This window comes from Athene cunicularia (assembly GCF_003259725.1).
Source record: "Athene cunicularia isolate RWA chromosome 4 unlocalized genomic scaffold, athCun1 chr4_part1, whole genome shotgun sequence".
Lineage (NCBI taxonomy): Eukaryota > Metazoa > Chordata > Aves > Strigiformes > Strigidae > Athene > Athene cunicularia.
Window position 1 is genome coordinate 18,741,101 of NW_020799098.1, and position 15,630 is coordinate 18,756,730.

General features: G+C 41.3%; 1 protein-coding gene across 1 annotated transcript in view; it reads right to left on the reverse strand.

Annotated features, from left to right (window-relative positions):
* PPARGC1A (PPARG coactivator 1 alpha) overlaps nucleotides 1-15,203 on the reverse strand; it is a 60,412-nt gene extending 45,209 nt beyond the window's left edge. The window contains exon 1 of the mRNA XM_026847183.1: nucleotides 15,024-15,203. The gene's annotated coding sequence lies outside the window, so the exon portion shown is untranslated. The remainder of the gene's footprint in view (nucleotides 1-15,023) is intronic.
* Between the last annotated feature and the right edge of the window lie 427 nt (nucleotides 15,204-15,630).

The following is a 15,630-nucleotide window of genomic DNA, read 5'->3' on the forward strand; positions in this document are numbered from 1 at the left end:
AACATGAAAAGCTGGGCCAACCCCTCAAAAGACAGGAGGAAGAGGCTATAATGTAACAGCTACTCAGTAAGCACCTTGGAAAAAGAAATGGTTTACACAGAACGTATTGTTTGAGTAGGGCCCTCTTTTAGTGTAAATTACTTTGGGAAGACAAAAACCAGAAAACATCCAAAGCTGGTTGGGTAAAGTCATTACCAGTACAGATAGTCAGACAGGTTTGCCCCAAGGAAAGACAGAAGAAACTGAACTGAGGGTTCAGCAGAGCTTCATCTCAAAGATTCTCAAATTACTCTAAGCCAAGTAGGATAACATTTTACTTTAGAATTTGGATGGTACTTAGAAACAAATATTCACAAAAGCAACCTGTTTGTCCCCGTCAGGCTGCCCTGACAGCAGCTTTATTGCACACAGGCCCCAACGAGCGGAGCCCACGGGAGGGCAGTGCACAGGGTGGCTGCAATTTCCAACCACCTTCCAGACAGAAAAAGAGAAAAGTGTTGCTGCTCCCCTTTTTACTGTATATTTTTTTCCATTCTTTCCTTTGCTAGTGAAGAGACTACACTTTCTGGCTACAGTAATAGCTCAAGATCAGGGATCTGCTGTTAGGGACCTTCTGAGCTGAAACGACAGACAGCCTGAGATGTGGCATTTGCTTGTGGACTTTTGTATCTTAAGACTGTGTCACCTACCACAGACTGTAAAGGTCATTACAAAGTCTGTAGGAAGTCAGATAGCAGTGGTGGAGGAAGAAAGTGTCTTTGGCACAGGAACAGGGATAAAATACTTTCTCAAAGGCATTTGTGGGATATTAGGCAGAGTGAATTGGAATTATGATGAAGAATTGTGTCACTAATGCCAGCAACAGATTAAGTCCTGATGATTTTCCTCGTGTATAAGGTGGGAGAAGACAGGCTAGATACTGTGTGTTTATTGAAGTAAGAAGGTTACAGATAAGATATAATCTAACCATATCATGGAATGCAATTTTGGGAAGATACTCAGGAGTTACAGAGTCTGAATTAGCAGGTTTGACTAATACCTATAGGTACAATTACACCCTGATGCGAAACAATTATTGGATTCCAGAGAGGGAGAACATCAGGTGAAGTGGCCCTGATCCTTCATTAGCTGAGTAGCTATCAGGACCAGGAAGGACACCTGTACATGTCCAAAGGTACACGTAGTCCGGAAGTAGGAGGTGGGCATCTCTTGGAATGTTGGGAGTGTATAAATTTGGCACCGGGAGCCGCATTTTCTTTGCACAGAAACAATTCAGACGGATTCAAACATTTACGCAGCAGTCAGCAATATTTTGTAGGTTATAAATCCAAGTCTATCGCATTCTGACCACTTCGTTATTGAAAACAAGCACGTAATTACACCACACTACTGTCCTGCCATGTTACTCACACACACAGTTATTTTGCTAAGGCTTCTCCCATGAGAAAGGTTTGGCTTGCCTGTTAGCAGTTTCAAAGTTAAATAAGATAACATTTTAGAACCGAACAGAGCACTTGCAATGAAAACTGAAACCATGCAAAATTTGACCAATTTGTCATCTTGAAGCCTCTCAGAAGGACCTCACCTAACCTGTGTATGGTTCCTGTGTGAAACGCAGAAGTCTCCTTTTCTTTTTTGAGGTCATCCATACTCAACTCTCAGATTTGACTCTCTAGGGGAAACAGTGATAAGGACTAATGTGGACCATCTCCAAATCCCTGCAACTTTGATTTTCACAAGGATTTGAATTCTGGTTTTTTGGGGGGAATATACCAGCATGGTTAGGGAGGGATTCTAAAGAAATAACAGTACATGATAAGTCTTGATCAGAAACGGCTTGAGAATATAATGCAGTTCTGGACAATACATTTGAGGGATGTCTTTATAAGAGCTCTTTTAAAGACTGATTTTGGCAAAGAATTGAGAAAACCTAGCCACTCTGTTAAAAGGGATAGAAGGGCAATGAATTCTACTGAATTCTACTCTTCTTTTGCTGACTCAGTGAAGACCCATTTGTCATTCAAAGACAAATTAGAAAAGGGCATGGATTGTGCTACATAGATGCTCAGTCTCAGTTATCAGCCAGGTACAGGCAGCTTCCAACACATCTACCTCCAAGTGCATCTGAAAAAAAAGGCAATCTCTTCTGGTGGATGTGGACAGAACGTCTTTGTCAAAATTTCAGTTTGAGCAAACACTGCAAAGCGGTTTAGTGCAGGAAGGATTTGTCCCTGCAGAAACTGACACAAATTCCTTTAGGACAGGGGCAGCCACCCCAGCCACATAGCTGGGGTTGCCAGCAGATAGAATTAGGAAAACTGGAAGATAACACTGTGGCCTAATGTAAACTCTTAAATCTGCTGTAAACAGAGCAGTAACAACAGCACACAATAAAGCTGGTATCTGTCATTGCACTCCCAGAAGCAGGTGTAGGGAAGGACAAGAGACACGAGTGGATTTTTGTTCATCCCTATGAATTCGGCTTGGGGAAAAAAGAAAGCTGACAGAAGCTGTGGCAAATAGCTAATATTATAGTGCTGGAGGGGAAAGCTGGAGTGATTGTGTAGGAGAGAATAATGGGAGATCAAGTGGAAGGGTCCAGTTTGAGGTTCCTGCTATATGCAACACGCTTGAGAAGGCAGAATTTCTGGATGTTTCAAGCTGGACTGAAGGAAAATACCCACAAAAGCCATTTTCTAAAAAGTTGCTGACATGACCGCTGGGCCAAGGCACATCTTTAAGAACATATATACAAGTTTTCAAAAACACAGATTACAAAATAGGAACTACTATAGATTAAAGTTTAGAGACAAGTCTTTTTCATTCTTTAGCTTTGGGTCTAAAAATCGAAGATTCAAAGTCCAATCTTGAGAGATACAGAAAGAGAACAACCACCTCTGCGCAGCACAGGGCTGCCCCTAACAAGCCCTTTTGGGTCCAGACAGGGTCCACAGAGAGGCAGTTCAAGTTCATTTGGACTGTATTCACAGAGCTGCAAGTGATGGCAATGGGGTGTGAGGCAGTGCTGATGGTCCAGCAGAGAATTAGCCCTCTGTGTCCTATTAGCTCTGACCATACTGGACTTGAACTGACTCAGTGTGGAGACCCTGACATAATTCCTGCTCCCTGGTACTCTGGGTAACTTCCCTGGGCAGTCACAGCAGAGCACAGATTCTTGGAGACCATTTGGGTCTGTACAGGACACAGACAAATAATTCTTTCCAACCCAGTTCTGAAAACACAGTACAGAAGTAACCAACTCTACAGAAAACTGCTTGGAATGTTATTGTCGCCTCTAGCCAGAGCTCATAGCCTGTTAGGATCCCTACTGACTCTTCCAGATTTACTTCAGTGTCCCTCCATCACTTTCCCTGTGTTCCTGCAGGAAAGGCTTACGTCCTCTCAGAACAGAGACTAGGAGAAACATCAGTATTGAGCAAAAGCTAATAAATCCACCCACAGCACCCATCAGCACTCCGCAGAGGCATACTTACAGCCTTGCAAGAGCTAGTCCTGATCTGGCTGTAAGAGCACTGTATTAGAGCTAACAAACCCTGTCATCTAGTTAAAAAGGGAGCAGAGCATCTTCCAAACCACAGTATTTCTTAGCTTCCTAGACTTTTCAGGTAGGTCTGTTTGTTTTTCTAAGGTTTTAGATTTAATTATTATTCTTCTTCAGTCTGAAGATAAACAAGTCTCCATGTTGGGATGTACTACTTAAGACAGCTTCTTCCCAAGTTTGGTAGTCCCAAATCACACTAACACAACTTCAACTTCAAGCTAGCATCTCCTAACTGTGTTGTAGGTTAGAACTTTATTCCTTGTGCTGGGCAAGCTCAGCAGGGTGTAACTGCCCGCAACTGGCTGGGAGGAAGAGGAGCCCATTTAAGACAGTAGTGCTCCCAGGCCTCTGAAGGAAGAATAACTTGAGTTTATCTTCACTCACAAGACCCAAGGACCAAATGTTTTCTTCTTTCACTACCTTTGTTCCTTCCAAGGACTTCAAAGTGCACACCATAAAACAGAGATGGGCTGGTCACTAGTACATGCAAAGACACTACCCCTATACTACAGGGCTTTTAGGCATAGCCATGAAACAAGTAACTAAAGACTGTATTTAGTAACTGGGCAGGAAAAAAAAAAGAATTTTTAAAAAATGGCCTGGCATCACAACTAAGAAATCTGGCATGCCAGCTACACGTGGAAGTACTACAATTAACCTTAATGCATGGGGTAAGATTTTCAGGAGGGTTAGGTATCCAGTAACAATGTTTAAAAAGTAAATGCACAAAAGAAATAATGTGCCATCAGAACTGTAACAAAAAGATTGCATAGAAAGTTATGCATTATGGATGATTTAGCAATATCATAGATAGGACAGGCTCCAGCAAAAAGAATGAAATCATCCCTATCTTCCCATTTGTTGGCAGAATTTTAACAAGGAGCTCCTGGGAGCTCTTGGGGGCTCCTCCATGGCTCAACAGACAAATTAACTCATCAAAGGGAAGGTAGGGATGATTAACTAACAAGAGCCCTCTCCAGCCCATCACTGGCACATGGTTATTTCACCCAGATGGTGTTCACCTACCTGAAACTGGTAATGACAGTCTCGGATCGGATTTACAGAAACACATAGATAATAAGGTGCTGCAAGAGTGACATGATAGGAGTTACTGGTCTGTGATGCTCTAGACTGCGCCAGAGGCGGCAGAGCTGTTTTGTAATGTTAGCCTCTGTTTTGTAACGTTATCCTCTCCGCCTGAGCGATTTCCTGCTGCAAATGGGAGACTTGGTCTCCAGAGAGGCATTTGACCTGACCCTTCCTATGCAAGAGGGGGATCAACAGCAAAGAAAATGACAAGAGACGGCAACACTCCCATCATGTACAAGCAGAAGCAGTTTGACACCCTTTCACTGGAAATGGATGAATGTCTCTGCAGTGTTAAGGACAGTGTGATATTTTCTTATGCCTTAAAAAAAAAGTCACAATTTTTCTGGCTTTTCTCCAGATACAATTGAGGTGACAATTGGTAATGTTTTGCCTGATATCTTCATACTAGTGTGAAGAGTGTTTGCTGGGCTTTTAAGGACAGTCAATACAGCCAAGAAAATCCACACCAGTTCTGGTGGGGGGAAAAAAGTAAAGAAAAAACAAAAATCAGAAAAAGAATTTCAAAAAGGTGTAATTTCCCCCCAGATAGTTAGAAATAAAAGCCTATTGCTCCTTTGTGCATGCCTGGAGGGTCAAATGCCTTATAGAGCACATCCAACCAGATGTCAGCAAGCATGCACTTAGGTTTTTGTTTATTTAAATAATTGCACATGCATCCTTTTTCACCTGACAACTTCAAGATATCACTAGTCTGACAACAAGCCTGTGAAAATGCACAAGCAAACGACCTGCCCAAGAGGATTCCTTACATGAAAATTTGACATGAAAACCGAGGCCAGATTGAGAACACCCTGCCACCCATCCTCCTCTGAAAATTAGGATTTGCCTGTGATGGGCTTCTTGATATATACAGACATGCCTCCTGGAGATTCCATAGTTGCTTAAGACTGTAGTGTAAAATTTACCAACTGGGGTCAGGAACTCATTACCAGTCCTACGCAAGTGTCATTTTAAGGGGGAAGAAGTAGCAACAGAGGAACACAAATAATTCCTCAACATCCTGCTCTAAGTGGCCCCCCTGAGAAGGTGAGGTTGGACCAAATGACCTCCTGACATCCCTTCCCACTCTAACCATTTTGTGATTCTGCAAAGCCCTCCCCTGCTCCAAGTTTGTTATTCATCCTTTAGCAACCACACTGTCACCTGTACTACTTGGTTGCCACACTTCAACAAGCTCTCCTGAACAGGAGACAGTAGACCTAAGGTCTTCTTCACTTAGGCTCAACCCACAGGGCCTGGCAGATTGGAGCACATTATATCTGCATGAAGCCAATCAACTGATGCATATTAGCAAAAACCCCACATAAATCCCGAACACTAGAAGACTTCTAAACTGATCATACCTGCTTTTCACTCGGGGTCACTGACTGCTCTGTGGAAATGTGCAAGCTCGCATCATTCTCACCAAAGTCAAAATCCCAGTGAAAAGTCTCACTTCCATAAAGTGTATTACCTGCACTCTCTGACACAGTTCTTGAATCATTATGTCAATGCCTGAACATCAACTTGGGAGAACAGTTGATTTTTTCACAAAGGTTTAAGAGTACTTTCAGAAACCATTCTGAGTTCCCTCCAGGAGAAATTACCACTGCAGTAGAAAACTCCCAGTGTTTCTTCTAGCAGTTCACACGGAAGCACAATGTGCCTCTGACCAAACCAATCCTCCTGTAACAGTTATCACCACCTCCTTGCAAGTAATCTCTTGGGTGAGAAACAAGTTTTCCACCCAATTTCTCTGTTTTCACACAAGTGTATCTCCTGTAGGAGATGTGCAGTCTATCAGACCACTTAATGGACTGCCCCTCCAAATCCCTATGAAGATTTAATATCTCTGAGCCCTCAAGGAGTGGATGTGGTAGCGGATAGAAGTGTAGAGGTGTAGGAAATTCTCTCTGCCCATTTGACACCTCTAACCCTGTAATGTGCTTGGAAGGGCTGATCCTCCTGAACTTCATGTGTTGAGCTAGATGACTGTGAGCAGTTCAAGCAAATCAAAGCTGTCATAAATCAACAAGTCAACAACACTTGCCTAAGGCTGCCACCACAACAACTCACAGAAAATACTCTGTTCTTCTGAAGTCTTAGTGATTAGAAGTACCCATTATGGACCAGCACCCCATTGTGTTACCCACAGTAAAGCACAAAAGCACAGATGTGTGTGAGGAAACGGAAGCATTACACAGCTCAGGCTTCATGACAACACCAAAATCTCAACACGTTTTGGTTTTGTGCTTTTATAAACAAAACTCAGTGATTACTGCACAGAGTAAAAAGCAAACTCCAATTATGGCCCTTCAGACTCATCACCACCAATCGTCCTAATTCATTTCTCAATCATTATGAAGCAAGGCTGTTGCTCTGTTGTGTCAGAACAGAAAATTCAGCCAAAGCCACCAACTACATGTTGCAAAGGGGCTGATTTCCAGTGAGACCTGAAACCATGCTGAGGGTGCATGTGCGGTGTCAGATGCCCATGCGTGCTACTGCTGCAGTCTGTCACTTGCAAAAAGAGGTATTAGGATCCTGTATGCACCTGCACAGAGCTAATGAAACAAAAAACAGACACTGGAGAAAAACAGGCCCAAAAAGCTGGCATAAGGCACTCCTTCAGAAAGGTTGCAAATTTCTGGTGCATCTAAGTATTAATGACTGTAGTATAACAAGAGCTACAAGTGGGTAAGTTTTCACAGACATACACACACTCTCTCTTCCTTGTATTTTTTTCTGCTTATGGGGAAAAAAAACAGTCAACATGATTCAATACTGGAATTTTCTTCCTGCAACAAATTTGCTCCATGTAATTTCCTCCTCCTGACCTATGCATGCACAATTGCTTAGCAGCACTAAGAAAAAACATCCTAAATTAAGCCTTGCTATGATTTTATCCTTCTGTAATGGCATGGGCTTGAGTTAATGTTAAGTGGGATGGGGCAGCAGGGGAAGAACATGCCAGGGTTAAGATGGAGTCTTTAGTAGCAATTAGCAATGATGCACAGTGCAAAAATAGCAACAATAAAAAAAAAAAGAGGTTACACTAGAAATAAAACCATTAAGGGAAATAAATTTAACAGTTTAGCCAATTAGCATTTGTCTTAAGAAAGTCAAACTTTCTGGTGCTGTTGTTAAGCAAATGGGGAAGAAGAAACCAGAAGAATCTTACCAGAAATATTTACTTCCCACTAGCAATGACTCTGGGTGTCTTATTCTAACAAAAGACAGAGCTACTGTCCCACTTTTCTGTGTCCCTCTCTGCAGTTCTAGGGAGAAAATATTTAGTTCAACATTATCGTAAGCTAGAATATGGCTCTATTTATGTGACAAGTTGACAACATACAATTTCATGCTTGTTGAACTGATCTGTGTTATATATTCACTGCGAATATTATGAAGCCTCACCATTATAAATATGAAACAGTATACACTTATTCAAAATAACTCCAGCACTAGCAATTTATAGCTCAGTTGTTTGCGTGCTTATGAAGTCCAAATGCCACCTTAAGAAGCTGCATCTCACTAAAACAGATGTGGAGTGTGACTGTGACCAAAGTGGATTTAAGATGACCTCTGTAAAAGGAGGCTATTACATTTTTGTCTGCATGGCAGCTGACACCAGTTTGTATTTAGATATGTAGCCAGTGGGAACACAGTGTAACACGGTGTCCTCAAGGGCTGGTTTTAACACTGGCCAAGACATTCGTCTAATGACCTAATTAGCTCACTACTGTTCTGTTGAGTGTTAGTCTTCTCTCTTGCAAAAAGGACAGGTGCTCAGGAGAGCAGAGACACCATGAGTATCTCAAGCCATGTCTGCTCCAGGTGAAGTATCTCCTTAATAGGACTGTGAAGGGGATCAGTTGCATTTTCTTGATTGCACGCCTGGGGAATGGTCTTGGTGGCCTCGTACATCAAACAGTTAAGTTCTCAAAGCAATTTTTTTTGCTCATTTGGGACTTCTTTCCTGCCTGAAGGTTTCAACCAACATGCAAGGTTCTTGCATTAAAACAGAGACACAATTAAACAATTTGTAGTTTGTTCAAGTGGGAAAGAAAAGGGAGCAGCAGCACACCTTGCTAACACTAGATACAGAGCATTTGCATAAACTCTTCCCAATTACACAGCAGCTGCTTCGAGTAAAATAAATTCCACTTACTGCTTGAGCCTTCTTAAATGTCAGCATAGCTAGTCATAGATTATAGCTTACATATATCATCCCCATAGATGTAATGTTATTGTGCTGGTCTCCTATTTAGTAGATGCAGAAATCTGAGTCAGGCCAGAGACACTGGCAAAGGTAACTCATTCGAACACATAAGAGACATGACATTGCTCCATTAGGAATATAAAAATTCTGGCACTTTTGCCCTGCCTCTGCTATTTTCTTCCCCTGGAATTGAGGGTCTTTCTTCTAGTCTCACAATGGTTTTTTATGACACATTGTTACTTTTATTTTTCTTATAAAGTTTCCTATCCCAAATCTGCATCTTTTGCCTTTTACGTTTATTGTTGTATTAAACCTACAATGTCGTCTGTTTCCCTTCTAAATCTATCCCGTAACCACATACTGTACATTCATTTCTCTAGGACCTGAGTAGCTCTTATCTGTTTGCTTTTATGATCTCTTATGAACTGCTAGGAACAGCAATTTGCAGCACTATTCGTAAAGTCATCTCAGCCTGAAGTCAGCCTTCCCCTTTTTTGCCATACAGCGATACTCTCTGCAGTGAAATCCCATTTGCCATAGAAACATTGCATTACAGGATGCATTTTAGAGGGACAAAAGTTCCCTAGTACCCTACAGGTGCTTATCATGTAAAACATTCAATGTGTATGAATCTGAATTTCAAAAAACCTACTTATTAGCGCAGGAAACTACATGTTGATACAAGATGGTCCTGTGCTACTTTCATATTCACGGATATGCTGCTCACTCTACATTACTGTCCAGAGCTATTTAGTTTCTGCTCTCTGAGGCCTCAGACATGCTGCTATGGCGTTCACACAATCTCAGCTCTTTTAAGCACTTTGATAAGCTTTATTCTGCTATTATACCATCTAGAACATTAAACACAATGTTTAAGTTCTATGTTAAATCACAATCAGTTCCTATTAACTGTTCCAAGCTCCTCATTTTTATCAACAGTTACTTTATTAAATCCTTAATAATATAGATGGAATAGTTAGTTAATTTGTGTGTTGAGCCATGGATGTTAATTTGTAAACATAATAACATACTGCAATCATTTGCATAATAGCATTTTAATCTTTTTAGTAAAAGCTGTAATTCCCTACAAAGTACGCTGCAGTAGAAACTAAGTGACTATTGGTAATAATAAAAAAGGCCTTAAAATTCTGATCCTATTATAGTGTTGGAACATACCCAAACTGCTACCATAATCTCTGAAATGTTACTGTTCTCTGATTTAGGTGTCTGTGTCAAGAATAAAAATGAAGTATAACTGGTAGCAGTAGACTATTTCCTAAATGTAATTTAGTATTCACTAAGCACCAGCACTTTGCAAATAGCTCTGAGGCTTTCCTTCAAAGTTCAGAGCTCTAGTTATGCATATCGTGTGAGGTACACCATGCTGCTCACCTCCAGCCTCTGTTGTGCTGAATAGATGGCTATGATAAATCATGCTGATTTGGCACTGAAGGGCATCAGCCACCAAGGATTTGACTACTATGTCTTTTTTTTCCCTGAGATTATATCTCTTTAAACTGCCTGCCCTGGGCTACTAGTTTTGAAGAAAATTAAAAAGTGGAAAAAATGCTAGGGGAGGCCAGTACAGAAAGTCTATATAGGCTCAGCTCTCTGGAAACCCATTAACACCAGTCACAAGACTGGCAAAGAAAACATTGGTGGTTGTTTAAAAGTCAGACCAAGTCATTTTACGCAAGATCTGGTAATTCATTAATCAATCTGGCTGCAAACCTTGAATGAATAACCTGAAATAGTGAAAGAGACTGGCAGCACCACAGTACATGAGGGAGTTTATAATTTGAACCAATGCAAGTTACTCTGGTCATGTTTAAGGTTCCCCTCTACCCTCATCATCTTCCTGATGCAAATCCTTCCAAATAAGTAAGAAACCATGAATTTCCCTGCTGCCAGGGGCAAGACGGTATGCATTTCATTGTGCAACTCTTTCTTTCCCCACATTCTCATTGCTTGTAATACAGTGGGTTTTTGGCAGCTTACAATGAAACACAGTAGCCTATTCAGGCTTTCCAAATACATAGCACATAGCATGGTCTTGAAAAGTAACCTGAGATACACCTATGCAGAGCGATTAAAATATAAAGTCATACAATACGGTGATCATCTCTCTGGAATACAGAATTACGTAAATAAATGAAATCCACAGAAGTGCAAGCAACGTGGGTTTTCCAAGGTCCTTTTAAAGGCTAAAAATGTGTTTTGCCAGGTATGAGAATACCACACTTACTTACAAATCTTTGTGATTTTATACAAGTTTGTTATACTTTAACAGGTTATTGCCTATATATGGGCTGCCATTTTCCCTTAACATCAGCTGAGTTATTTGCAAGCAATGCCAACAAAGAGATATATCCACCATAGATACATTCTCTCTCCATAATGCTAGGCATGGGTCATAAATAATTTTAAATATGCCTAACCTTACATGATAGGTTAAGATATATTTGAAGAAACCTCAGGGGACCAGAATTTTCGTGAACAAAAGCCTTCTCACTCGTGCCATGTTAAGTTGTATAATTCACGTTTTCACATAGCATTGACTTTGAGAATGAAAAACTAATCATTCTGATTTTCTAGAAGTAGCCAAATCAATTTTTTACAAATACAATTTTTTAACGTCTAGTTCTTCACAAAAGCAAATCATGAAAGTGAATGATGCAGTGAACCATCTAAATAATTGGTCTTGGGTGGCTTGTTAACTATTTACTTGCATGAACTTGTGTCAATAGACAGTGCCCTGAGGGGCAAGAACTCCTTCATTTTATCTTTCCAGTAGTCAGAACAGGCAAAGAAAACTAGGTGAAAAACAGAAGCGATCAAGCTGTGAATAGAAAGAAGTCAACTAATTCATAAGATGCATATGTATACACATTGATAAGAAGAGCCTCTGTGCTGGGGCAGACAGTACAGGCTTGATTCGGGACTATTATCGCTTACACTGGCTTGTGAGTAGAGTAACACACTGATGAATTAGGTGTGTCTACAAAATACTGGTGTGTTTTAATACTAGGGTGAAGGCCAGTATCTCATCACACCTAAGCGGATGACAGCAGAGATTTATACTCAACACTTACATACTATCTAGACTAATTGGACCTTTATCTCACTTGGCTCCTGGTTGCTACCATAACTATTATTAATTTCTAGTCTGTGAGACTCCCAGTGCCACTGGGAGTGTCTTAAGCTTGGGGGTGCTTGGCTCAAGCAAGCTTCCAGGAACACGATTTGCAGAAAGTCTGAAAACTCACTTTCTGAAATACAAGCCCTTCTTAAAAAAAAGTGCACCAGAGACATCCAGGAACTTTGAACACTGGCCCTCACCTAGACAATTACACATGTACGGCATTAATACCACAAATGGGGAGCATGCTTCATTCAGGATTAAGTTTGGCAATTAACACTGTACAGCTTGCGCGATTAACGCTGCTCTGGTACTTCCCAACATTTGTTTCCCATTCTCATTCTTCCCCTTCCACGCCAAACAGACTGTATTTCTATTTTTGTATGACAAGGTCTCATCTGGAAGTTTAAATTAGATAAAGCATATTACTCCCACAATGATACGAGAGAAAATAAAGTAAAAAAGAAAAGTTATTTTTTAAAAAGAAAAGACACTGCAGATCAATATGGAAAAATCTTGAGATTACCAAATGGGAAACTGCACAAAACTTCCATTCTCTCAGCTAAAATAAATAGTTCCTCACAGAGTATGCGAGATAGTCTCTGGAGGAAGAAGACATCTTCTTCTGTTCTTGAGCACCCCCAGTCGTCACATTACAGAGAGGCAGAGGCGAGAAATAGTACAAGGTATCCAGCTGCACGATGGAGAATGGGGACAGGGTTAACGCATGGGAGGAGAAAGTAACTGTTTCACTCCCATCTTCCTAGGCCAAGCAACCAAAATAATGTAAATATACTATGAAGCTAAAAATAGTTTAATTTTGCACTACAATATTGCGAAATGCTATTAGGGCACAATTTCTCTCCACAGGTAAGTATGAGCCAAGCTGTGCTGTTAGAGACAGCAGTGCAGCCTGCAACTGAAGCTGATGAGTGTGAGGAAATCCAGGCATTTGCAAAACGGACAACAGAATTTCCCTGTTAAGAAAGAAGCAGAATAATTCATTTCCAAACTGTTATTTCTGACCTACTGGTCTGTCTAGATGCATTGCCCCAGCTGCATACCACCTATTTCTTCACACTGGAGCTGCTCATCCTCAGATGCACCAAACGTGTCCGTGAGAGGTTACATGTAATTAACAGTACCTCGTGTCACCATCTCCCATTGTGGTTAAGTACAAGCCTATCTGGTTGTCTTGCTGTTTGCAACATGCTTTGATTTTCAGAATGAGAATAGTCTCATATAGGAAGTTACATTTCCTATACAAGTTATGTAGGGGAATCATCACTACTTATCTGAGGCAATTTTGTACTCGGCAGCTGTGGCCACCAGTGCTGCCAGACAGTTAGACACAGGGCAAGCAACGAGCCTGTCTTCCAAGTTCCACTGGTTTTAGTGGAACATGTGTGCTTAGAGTTGGTAGATGCTTCATTATATTACTTATCTGGAACTTACAATTTTAAAGTCTGCATCTTCAACTGATTTTTCCAAACAGAAAATGCCTCTGAATTTAGCTTTTGATGAATGAGGGAAATAAGTCTCCTCAGTTATAAAAAAGGCAAAGCCACTTTCTACCATACTAGCTGCAAATGTGTCCTCTGCCCCACTGCCTCCCTGTTACTAACCGTCCAAACCTACACACCAACAAGCCGTACCCTGACTGAGGCAGTACAAATTCAATTCAAGAACAATGAAGGGTTTGGAAACTTTGTAAAACAAGGCACAGAACATTATATAACTAATGAAAAAAAGAGGGCCTAAGCACAGGGCTTTGCAGGGCTAATTTCATTTTGATTTGAATAAAATTCCAAGTTAGTTGGGTGTAAATAATACAAATTGAATAGAAAGGACTGTTTTTTGCTATCAGTTACATTGGTATAAATCCAGAGTAACTTCATCTGCAACAGGGAGATCACTGTGGGTTTGGAACTATATACAAAAAAGGATTTCATTCAGGACATCTTAGGTAAGCATTTTACTACACTGTTTCAGTTAATCTTTTCCAGCCTTTAAACTCCACTGTGATAATTTGGGGCTTCCCCAAGCCACCGGGCCAGCCGTACTTCCTGGAGCTGCGGCACCTGCCATGTGAGAGGCAGCGCCCCTGCCTTGCTGTTGTGCAAAGTCTTCCTGCCAGCTAATCAATTTATTGTCCAATTTCCCAGTCAGTGGACGATCTATTGCATCTCCTATCATCAGGGAGGGAAGAAGGTTAGGGTTCAGGAAGGGCATGCCTGCCCCATAACCACAAAGCAGAGAATCATGAAGGCTTTACACAACAAAAGAAAGAAGACTGGAGAAAGAGACAAAGAGACAGTATCCCTCCTCTTATAGACCCTGATCCTCAAGGCAGAACTTTAAAGAAAACATTTAAATGTCTCCTACCACCCTTCAACTTTTACTTTAAGAGTGCTCTCCACCTGGCAACCTACGAAACATCCCAAACAATGTGCTGGTTCCTGAGCTACGCACAGCCCTCACTGCCTTCTCTGCCATATGCACCCTTTTTCTCCCCTATGCATTAACTGTGAGGACCTCTCATTTTGCGTGCAAGTGCCTTGCCCAGTAAGGCTCTGAGTGATAAAAACCTTTACTAGAAATGCTCCAGCTACTCATCAGCTAGCTGATGTGCTAAACTCCACTTCCTGCCAGGGAATGCGAGTGGAAGACAACAAACATATTTCGATTTCTGTTTTCCTTTGTAGCTGACAACTGTGCAACTCCTCGCTGTGATGCCACAGGGCAGTGCGTTCTAGACACTCTTTAGTCATTTGCTTTCAAAAGTCAGAATTTCCACGTTAATTCCTTTCAAGATTTTTTTTCCCCCTCCTTCCAGATCGCAGGCCTGGTTTTGATTATGAGGATTAAGGAAGCCAGTAACACACATCATCAGGTTTGCTGTCTTTTAATGGGGGGAAAAACAGTAAAACGGTTGCCCACCAGGCTAAAAAAAAAGTAGAAAAAAAGGAAGCAAGGACATTGCAATGTGCACTTGCATCACCTTGCCTTACCTCAAATATATTGGCGGGTTCATTGCTGTACTGATTGGAGATGATCTCTGACTGGTCACTGTACCACTTGAGTCCCCCCAGAAAGCTGTCTGCGTCCAGGTCATTCACATCTAGTTCAGACAGGTCAAGTTCTGGGAGATCTGGGCAAAGAGGCTGGTCTTCACCAACCAGAGCAGCACACTGCAGGAAACAGCAACACAGAAATAGTTTCATTAATTACCAGGAATCTATTAACTATAATATCATGTGATAAGTATTATGCCTTGATTAAGCGATGGCACAGGGTCACTAGAATTGACTTTGTTTTCTGGAAAATAACCCCCACTAAGTATTAGACCACAGTTAGCTCTATACAGGTATGCAAAGGGGGGGAGGAAACAGGAGGGCATAAGCTGCCTCCTCTATCACATCTCTGTCCAGGGACAATGACTTTCCTTCTCCCTATACTCTTTGATAACAATCATGTTCAAAGCTTTATTAAATCCAACAGCAGAGGCCAAAGTATGGCCTTATTCTCCTGCTTCAGAGTGAACCAGTGCAGGTAGAAGTTACAGATGAATACCTCTGGGCAAGGTCTGTCACGCATTTCCTGATGCATTCAGGTTAA